This window comes from Anomalospiza imberbis, chromosome 1 (genome assembly GCF_031753505.1).
Source record: "Anomalospiza imberbis isolate Cuckoo-Finch-1a 21T00152 chromosome 1, ASM3175350v1, whole genome shotgun sequence".
Classification (NCBI taxonomy): Eukaryota; Metazoa; Chordata; class Aves; order Passeriformes; family Viduidae; genus Anomalospiza; species Anomalospiza imberbis.
The window spans coordinates 43618682-43628123 of NC_089681.1; the positions used below are offsets into that span (position 1 = coordinate 43618682).

General features: G+C 42.0%; 1 long non-coding RNA gene across 1 annotated transcript; it reads right to left on the reverse strand.

Annotated features, from left to right (window-relative positions):
* Positions 1–1377: 1377 nt before the first annotated feature.
* LOC137473796 (uncharacterized) lies at positions 1378–6702 on the reverse strand. The gene is made up of 3 exons (XR_010998995.1): positions 4770–6702; positions 4056–4304; positions 1378–1741 (listed from the first exon to the last, which is right to left on the reverse strand). It is a non-coding gene; the product is annotated as an uncharacterized lncRNA (long non-coding RNA).
* Positions 6703–9442: the final 2740 nt, after the last annotated feature.

Here is a 9442-nt window from a genome sequence, read left to right on the forward strand (position 1 = left end):
AAAAATTTATGAGGACTGTATCTAAATCTTTCTATCGATCAGGAAGGCATGACCAAGGAAACAATGCTAACTAAATAAGTCACACAAAGAATGTAAATTTTGTACAGTATTAGACTGTGTAAATGAAGCTTGCTGTAGGGGGGAAACTTTAAATAAAACTTTATGTACTAATTCAACTGTCTGCCATATTCCTACTTATAAAGTGTATGTATAAATAATATCTACATTAAATTCTTTGGAACTTTTTTTATCATGTAGATGTGTGAACTTCGTTTATTTTCTGGTGTTACATAACAGCCTCATTGTTTTCCAAGTGTCATTACTCAGTGCTTGTCAGTGCTGTGACCGCTGTAAAACGTGGGTCTGTAGTGAGTTAGTCTTCCCCAGAGCATAGCACTTTTTTCCAGCAGGGAAAGCTCCACCCCTGTGCCTGGTCTTACTGGCGAAGCCACTGCATGCCTGTGAAATGCCTCTGCCTTGCACTGCTCCCTCTGTTCCTCTGTCCCACAGTAAGTGAAAAGGATCCTGCTTTGTTAAGCCCAGTCTTGCTTTGGGGAATTTAGTGCTTGTTGTGGCAACTTCATACCTCTTCAAAATGTTCCTCCCGTGGCAACTGACCATTCTAACTATGGGTATTTCAGTTCTTGGAGGGCATGGGAATGGTTATGCTGTAGAGGAGTTGGGACAATAGGTATTGCCAGGCTGAGAAGGTAAAAGCAGGAGGTTCTACCAGGAAGCGGAAGCATCATCAGTGACAGTTACTATTCATGCATTGTTCATTCGTGCCTACAAACCTGTGTCAGGGACCAGAATCTGCCTATGCAAACCAGAGAGGTGCACTGAGCAAAGTGGCCCCCGTATTTAAAGCAGGTGTGGGCTGTACTGGATAGCACTAAGATAGCACAATGAATAGAATTTTTTCTGTTTCATTAATGAGTTTATTGCAGCAGAGGAAGGAAGGGAGATTTATGCATCTTTTTTAAAGTAATGTGGAAGAAGAATGAAGAGGAAAAACTGGAAGCAATGGGCAGAGATATGATTTAGAAAGGAAGAGGACAAAGAAAATGAAAGGAAAGAACCAAAAATGAGACTGTAAGAGGAGAAGGTGGGAAGTTTTTGAGGATCAAGAGCACAGAAAAAATCAGGATTGATGAGGAAAGCAAAGATGGCTTTTTAGAAGCACATATCAGAGCAAAGCTGGAAAAAAAATTAGAGGAAAGGCAATACAAAGGGCAGAAGAAAAACATAAGAAAATTCAGTAGAAGACAACAGGAGATAAACATGAAATTAACTAAAAAAAGCCCTTGGGTGATAGTATTCCGCTAATCATTTTCAGTGGTCTAGCTAACATGCAGAAGGGCTTAGGTGTTGCAGTGCTCAAGCTTTAATGCACAGACTTCAGCACAACAAAACCTATCAGAGATGCCCAGTGACACCTCTCTGCCTGGACTGGGCTGTGGCAAGCACCCAACCACAGCCAGCACCTGTGACAAGGGAGGGGAGCTGATGCTGGTGGAGGGAAGCACAAGAAGAGCAGATGAGCTACAATTCCTGGTCCCAGCTGCATTGGAGGGAAGAGCTCTTTCCATTTCTGATTCTCGGATAAGAGTCATCTTTGGGAGCTGGACACTTGGACTGTTCCATAGTTCTCTTTCTCTGCTGTCCTTCCTTCCAAACCTTAATCTTCTCCATTTCATCCTCAGCACGACAAATTTGTCTAGGTACTTTTGCAGAGTGGGACCTGGAAAACAACAGATTGGTGACTGAAGGTATTTCCCTATCTTGAGCTATGGTCCCATCCACTGGCCGAGAAGTGTGAGAAGATTGATTTGCTGGTGACTTGCAACCTGTACCCATGCCTTTAAGAATGACAAAGAGGGCATTTGAAAAATATGCTTTTCAGTAATTACAGTGCTGTCTTTGAAGGTACTCTGCACCCACCTCCCAAAAGCTGGCATTGCTTTCCCTCATGTTTTTGTCCCCCTTTCTGCTTTTAATACAATGATTTCCTATGCTAGCTGCATCTGTGAGCCAATTTCTGAGAAAAAAATCCATGCCAAACCTCATTATATATACTGGTTTCTATTGTATTATAATCACTCATCAATAAAGTACTCTGCTTCCCTTGCTTTTAAGGGAGAGGACGTATTTCAATTTAAATTGAGCTTTCAGGTACAGACAAAGGAGAAAGAAATCCCAAGCAGTGCTAAAAGGCCCAAGGTAAGTGCCAATGCACACACTCCAGGGCAGTTTTAAGATACACATTTAATTTCTGTTATTAGTGCAGTAGTGGAAAGGAGTCAGTGTTTTAGCCTCTCGGGTCCAGTCCAAGGAAGCAGTGACGGCAGCACTGGAGGTCAGAGTGGTTTGCAGGAAGGGAAAGCACACTAATGAATTCTGGAGGGCTTGTAATGCCATAAAAGATTCAGTTAATCTGCAGCATAGATGTTGATCAGCAAAACTGAACCTAACTCTCTGGACCTTGTCAGATGTATTCTATGCATGTCAGTGTTCCACACCAATTACAGATTTTAGAAGATGCTCTCATGCAAAACTATGTGCCCTAATATATAAGCCAGCTCAGATGTAACTAAAATTAAAATCTGGCTGTGGCAAATCTCTGTGATCCTGATATATGAAAATCCAAATAAATGATTTGTTCCCAGAAATGAAAAATAACTTCAGCAGGAAATTTCAAAATTACTTATGCAGGATTAATCCAGTTCAATGAATGCATCTTGCGTTGATTAATAAAGCAATCCTGAATTGCAAACTAAAACGAAAGGAGACTTCTGGTGCTGATATATTTGTGTATTTCTGAAGCTGGAGAGAAATGCGCACTTGCGAGAGATGTGGTCAACCAGTGTAAACAGAGATTGAATACAAATAGTGATTTTTAATTGTCTGTCTTCTCCCTGCAGCAGAAAACTACCTTTTTGTCATTGATCTTTTCTTGAAGAACATAGGTACTGTGTTACTTGCCACATGTTGAATGAGAACAGGGCATCTAACATGATTGTACAATGACTCCAATTAGTATCTAAATGACAACTGCAGTTTTATATGGCAAAGAAAAAAAAAGAAAAAAAAACTTGAGCTAATTTCTGCTGATTTTCTTGCCACATTGAGTAGAATTTTTGGTCTAGTAGCATTAGCTTTTGTGATCTGCTGCCCTTGAATTTAATTGGGCTTAGAGGTGAACAGATACAGGCAACCTATTTGCAAAGTGAAAACAAGGGAAGAAGATTTAAATGAATGTAACATTTTCCCAAATTTTTCATCAGCATCTACACAGACAAAAAACAATTGTTTTATTTATTTAAAGGGGTCTCATCATTAAATCTAAAAACCTGTTCTTCAGTTTGGAGAACTACCTTCAATCATTTCAGTGTTTTAAAAAGGAGTAGTTACAAATGGTTGAGGTCTTTTGCAAAATATCATAAAAATCCTTTTGGTTTTATCTTTTTAAAAATGGTTTCTCATGTCACCCTTAAACATCTTCCAGAAAAATCACACTTGCAGGATTTGTAAAGATTTGTAGAGCTTCCTTAATGTCTTGGTATATTGTGTGGTATTCAGTTCATGAACTTTGAAAACTGATTTCTATTTTTGTTTCCATTTGTGCAAAATAATTCAGTTTTCAAAAAACTTTGACTGACCAAAACTGTTTTCTATGAATGGAGGCTGAACTTAAAATGTACTTCACTGTGAATAGTGAATACCAAGACTGATGATCCTTTTCATAAACACTAACAGAAAAAAAAATTGTTGCTTCCTGTGTATGTAGGGGTTTTGCAAAATGTATACAAATATAAGTGTACACCCAAAAAATGACAAGTTCATAGGCCATAGCAAGGACTGCTGTGACATTGTTTTTGCTAAAACTGTTAACTCAGTAACAGCACTGAAACTTGGATGTTTTTCTTTAAAAACCACCTCTTTAACTGCGAAGATGCCATTAGTCACAGCAGGGAGCATAACCAGAAGGAGGATGTCTGTAACCATAGCAAGAGAGCACATTAAACTGTAGGTCAAAATCACGACTGACTGATTACCTTCAGGGTGAAAGTAAATCTTCAGACTTGCCAGAGTGAGAGGGAACAGGACTGGCTGGGGCTTGCCAAGGTCATCCCCAGCCTCCCCCACAGCACAGCGGGCCGGCGATGTCCGGCGCGCTCCCAGCAGACATTTGCTGACTCGCCTAACCTTCGTAGCCATGTGTGACGGGATGGAGTCACCGTCATCATCAGAAAATGCCTCCTAATGTCTAGCTTAAATGTCTCATTAGTTTAAAGAGGTGATTCCTGGAAAAACCTAAAATAGAAAACAAATATTTTCCAAAAGTGTTAGTCCATAGTTAAATAATCTAAAACATAACACAATGGAGAGAATCTTTAAAGCTGCTTTTTCTTCTCCTGCTTTCAGTGGAATAAACAGGAGAACTGTTTATTCCCACTTTGCAACAGCTTTTCTCGCAAACCCAAAGATTACCAATCTTCACTTTTCTCTAAGCCTGTGATGCAATCTCTCCTTGACTATGGAATTTATATCCAAGAGCAGTTTTGGCTTTCCCTTTTTAGCTGATCACCCGTCCCACATCTTCACCTGCACAGTGACCAGGAGGTTTCTGTCTAGCTTATAGTAATGCAGCCCAGGATCGCAATGGACTGAAGTTTTGCAATGAGGTCTTTCCATCCCTAGGAAACCTTGCCCAGGTCCCAGCAGATCAGACTGATATTTTGGCACAAGACAAAACATCCCACTCTTACTAGTGCTTCCACTGAAGATAAGGATGAAAGCTGTCATCTGACTGTGCAAGATTCAGGTAGGGAATCCAATAAACTTTAGTGAATGGAGTGTACATACAGGACTGGGATTAATTAACCTGCTGTTAGAAAGTGCGGCGCTTAATCAGTGGGCATTCAGAACAAAATTACTGGTGTCTTTTAAATGCTTTTGCCTCTTCTAGTGGAATAAAATGAAAGATATTGGTGAAGAATTATGTCTGGCATATCATCACCTCTTGTGAATTATTCTGCAAGCATTTACTTTTGCCATGATATATTCTAGTGTTTTCAAGAGCTGCTGAGCACTTCCAGTACCTAAACTGAAAAGATATATTTCTCCAACAATGGTCTATTTTGACTAGCACAAGGGTCTTGTGCTCTGGATAGCCTGCTCTTGTTTTTAGGCAGTTGGTCAGGGCAATTAGTTTCATAGACAGATGTATTTATGCTTCTGAAAAACACCAGCTCTCCTGCTTGTCCTGTAAAAAATGTCATTGGACATTAACTTTAGTTGATTCCAATGTGGATACTTACTCCATCCCTGGCCCTGTAGTTCAGAGTTTAATCAAAAAAGCTTTTGCTGCAATCCTTAGTGATACTGGATCTAGTAACTAAGTCTTTGCATTCAGGGTTGCAGTAACACTGGCCATTCCTCTTACAGTGGAGGAAAAAAACCCCAAAGAGCTGTAGCCTTGGTCTGCAAAGTGAGCTGTGTATTCAACTCCATGACTAGTCCAACCCAAAACATCAATGCATGAAGCCTTGGAGTAGCCCACACCCCAGTCACTACAAACACCACATTTCCATGCCAGCCCATCGGGCAGGCCACAGGCTGTGTGGCTTCACTCCCTCCTCTCTCCTCCATTCCCCAGAGATAAGCGACAGCTCTTCCAAATGCTCCCTCCCTGCTGTCACTCCTGGTATTCCCCAGGCTGTGCCCAGCCCTGGCCTTCCCCAGGGCCCACTGTCACTCATGGATGGGCAGCAGGGCTGGCATTGGCCATGTGTCAGGGTCTGCCACTGTACCCTGACCATGTCCCTGTTTCAGATGAAGTAATTAAACTATGTTGCTCTGGGGAATTAACTGTGCAAACATTTTAGGACCCAGCTGCAGAACAGAATTGACACTCTCATATTTTACCAGAGGGCACATATTGGTAGCTATGGAGAGAACTCAAAAAGTAATTTTTAAGACCTGAACAACACTTAACAGATGAGAAAAAGAGTTGTCATTCTGTACTTATTGGTTCCAATTAGAGGATGAACTGTCCTCTATTTTCCAAAGCATGTTTAATTTTGAATAGGTTTCTCATGAGCAGTGGGCTACCATAGGCAAATCTCATTTTGACAAGTACTAATTATGGACAACGCAGTGGCAGACTGTAATCTCTGTCATGAGAGCTATCAATAGGGATGCAGCGAAGGCTTTAACAGTGGGTGGCAGTACTCTGGGTCAAATTAATCACCACCATAATGACAATGAAATCAGTAGAGCTTTGGGATGTAAAGTTTGATAAAAGAAGCCATTCTGTTCTCTGTCTGGCTATTTACATTAAAGCCTGGCCTCAGCTTGAGCTAATCCTTTGTCACAGTGTTCAGGGCTGGATTTTTTTGGCATGGGGGAGAGAGAACAAAGAGCAGTCCTCCTTGCAGAAGAAATGTTTTCATGTCCAGGTCTGAGTGGCTGAAAATGGATTACCTAAGTGTGAAGGAGACAGCCCCACAGGCTGCTGTTTTGAGGCACGTGAAAGGACTCAAAAATATAAGTGGGATTTTTGGGGGCACTGCATTGGAAGTGTTGATGTGCTTGAAGTCAGCACCATTTGGCTTTGGATTCTTGTGAACGAGCTTTAGGAGGGTCTGTTTTCCTCCTTTGCCTCCCTTTGCCACAGCCACAGGTTGAGGTCTGAACAAGTACCCCCCCAGAGCAAGATGTAGGCAAATGTCAGACAAAGAGAGATGCAGTGAGTGCAGACACAGATGAAAAAAAAAAGAAAAAAAAAAGAAAAAAAAAAAAAGAAAAAAAAAGAAGAATCTAGGAATAACCAGGTGAGACAATTCTGCATGTAATGATGCTACACTAAACTCTGTCAAATCTGAACCCAAGTCAGCCTTGCCCTACAGCTATGGACTTGCTCACCACGAGTGCTTCATAGTGCTTAATTCTGCTTTAGATACATGTTTCATGCTCTGCTGCTAATGGCAGTTTCTATAATACCGAGCCTTGGAACATTCCCTAGCTACATTCCATGTACCAATGTGTACCAATGCACAGGCTCCCTCCAGACCCACAGGAAGGGCATGTGCAGAGGTTGGACAGGAGCTGCTGCCTTCCCTGACAGCTCTTAAGGCTTCACATCCCAGGCAGTGGGGCCCAAAGCGCTGTTCAGTGCATACCAGCAGGTCCATGTGGACACAGGCACAGCAATGGGCTGTGCTGCTTGTGTTCTGCTGTGGCACAAACATGGAACACCTCCTGGTTTAGCCACACAGGAATCCCCAATCCCCTGTCCTGCCCCCCTCAGGGTTATTGTTCCATGTTCTCTGCATCTTCTGGCAACTTAACAAATACTGCTTTGATGACGGTGTGGTAGCCCAGCATTTTCTTTGGGGCTACAACAGAGAATTTTCATTCCAACATCCACAGTCTCATAAAAATGGCAGAATCAAATGTAAAACAGTGTCTTTCCATTCATCTATTTAGTACCAGACTGGTTACAAAAATATATAAGTACCCTAAAACCCAAATAAACTGCCAACCATCCGTTTTGGATCCATTTTGTAACTGTGCAGAATAATCTGTTCTTTTATTAGAGTGGTTAAAGGAGATTTAGAGGGAGGAAAGAGCATGGTGACTTCCAAGGGAAGAGTGAGTGATTCAGTGCAAAAAAGGGTAAATTTCATCTGCACATTCTTAACTGCGAGGACATTCTGCACATCTCAGGAGTGCACTAAGTGGTGCAGTAAACCAGTAAATTAGAAGAATGTAAATTCTTTAGTAGGAATTGCACACAAGGGAAAAATGCTTCCTCATGCTCATATTTGTTTTCATGAAAATAATGTACACTCTTCCTAAAATCATACTGGTACAGAGCTGAGTAAGACATCAAAACCAGTAATAGATATTACACTGGACTAAGAAATGGCAATGACATAATTATCTTCTATGTTTCTGATGATCACTATGATAAAGCCAGGAGCTGGAGTACTTAGAGCCAGCTCGCAGCATTGTAGCTCCCTTTCCCTCTCACTCTGTCTGTCTTATTTATCTCTCATTAAACTAAATTGTATTCTTATTGGCTGACTGACCTCTGATACTGTTATTAATTGATTTATATAGTGCCTTTTGCAAGCCTCAAGGCACTTCAGAGACTTGAAAATATATATAAGGATCACTTCACCAATCATCTCAGTGCAGCCACCTCTGGGCAGGAAACTGGTGGCCACTGCAGTGGCACTGGGAAGAGTTTAGATTAGAAAAGAAGGCAGGGTTGTGGAACCAACACTTCTAACAGTCCTACTGCCAAGCTGCTGCCTTGCTATCAGACTGAAAGAGTCAAAAAACTTTAAGAAAAATGACTATTTCTGGCCAATAATGAGTCAACAGAATATGCTCAAAAGCAAGCCTGAGGCAAAATATTGTCATGGTGAATTCAGCGCCCAAGGGCTGTGGCAAGGCCTGTGTTCTGGGCATCATTCTGTCAGAACTTCTGCCCAGCATCAGCCTCCTTGCAGCACTGACCAACTTCCCCACTGGCTCCCATGTGCACGTGCAGCATGTCCCCACAAGCCTCATGGTGCCCAAAGGGTGGGTAGGTGCTGCCATGAATAAATGCCATGGACAGGCTGGATCACTGAACAGCTACTGGGAGCCAGGACTGGTGCTTCCTCCTCTCACCATGTCAGGCACTTGGGAAGCTGACAGGGATTTCAGAGCAGAAACTGGAGTTTCCTGGCTCTCTGAGCCCTGTTTAGCTCAGGACCTAAAGCATCCCACACAGTGTGGGATGGCTTCTAGCACCACTGCTACACTTCCTCGATGCCTGCAGGGTTATGAGTAATGAAGAAAAAAAAGTAAAAATAGGCAAACACACATAGTGGGTGGCTGTCGGGGTTGGGTTGGCAAGACAACAGTGTGAAAGTCCTTTCTCCCTAGCCCGGCAGCCAAAGAAAAGGTCTGGAAGGTGTGAAGCTGAGTTTTCAAGGTTGTTTATTTCTTCTTATCTAAAATATTTTCTCTCTGACCTGCTGAGGTCCACCTAGTACAGAATCCATGGCAGTCTGCCCCGAGCCCTGGGCGTCTCCCACATTATACACTCAAAATTACATGTACCATGTTTACAGTTCCCATACCAATACCTAAAATCTATGTTGGACAGTGTGTCCTTATCCTAGACCAATAGAAAAGTGTCACTATCACACTGAGACATGGAGGACAAGAAGAAGGAAAAAAAGGCTAGGGCACACTCAGATTCCTCCATATTGTATCCCTGAATTACATTCTAAAAAAACCCAAAATTCTGCTTTTTCACCCTGTGTCAATTCCCTTATTACACTACTCGAGCCCTCTTGGCTTGTAATTCCTCATATAAGATTGGCAGCCTCTCCCATGGGCTAAAATCAAAGCCACAGGTGTTTTTGACTTGTTGCCAAGG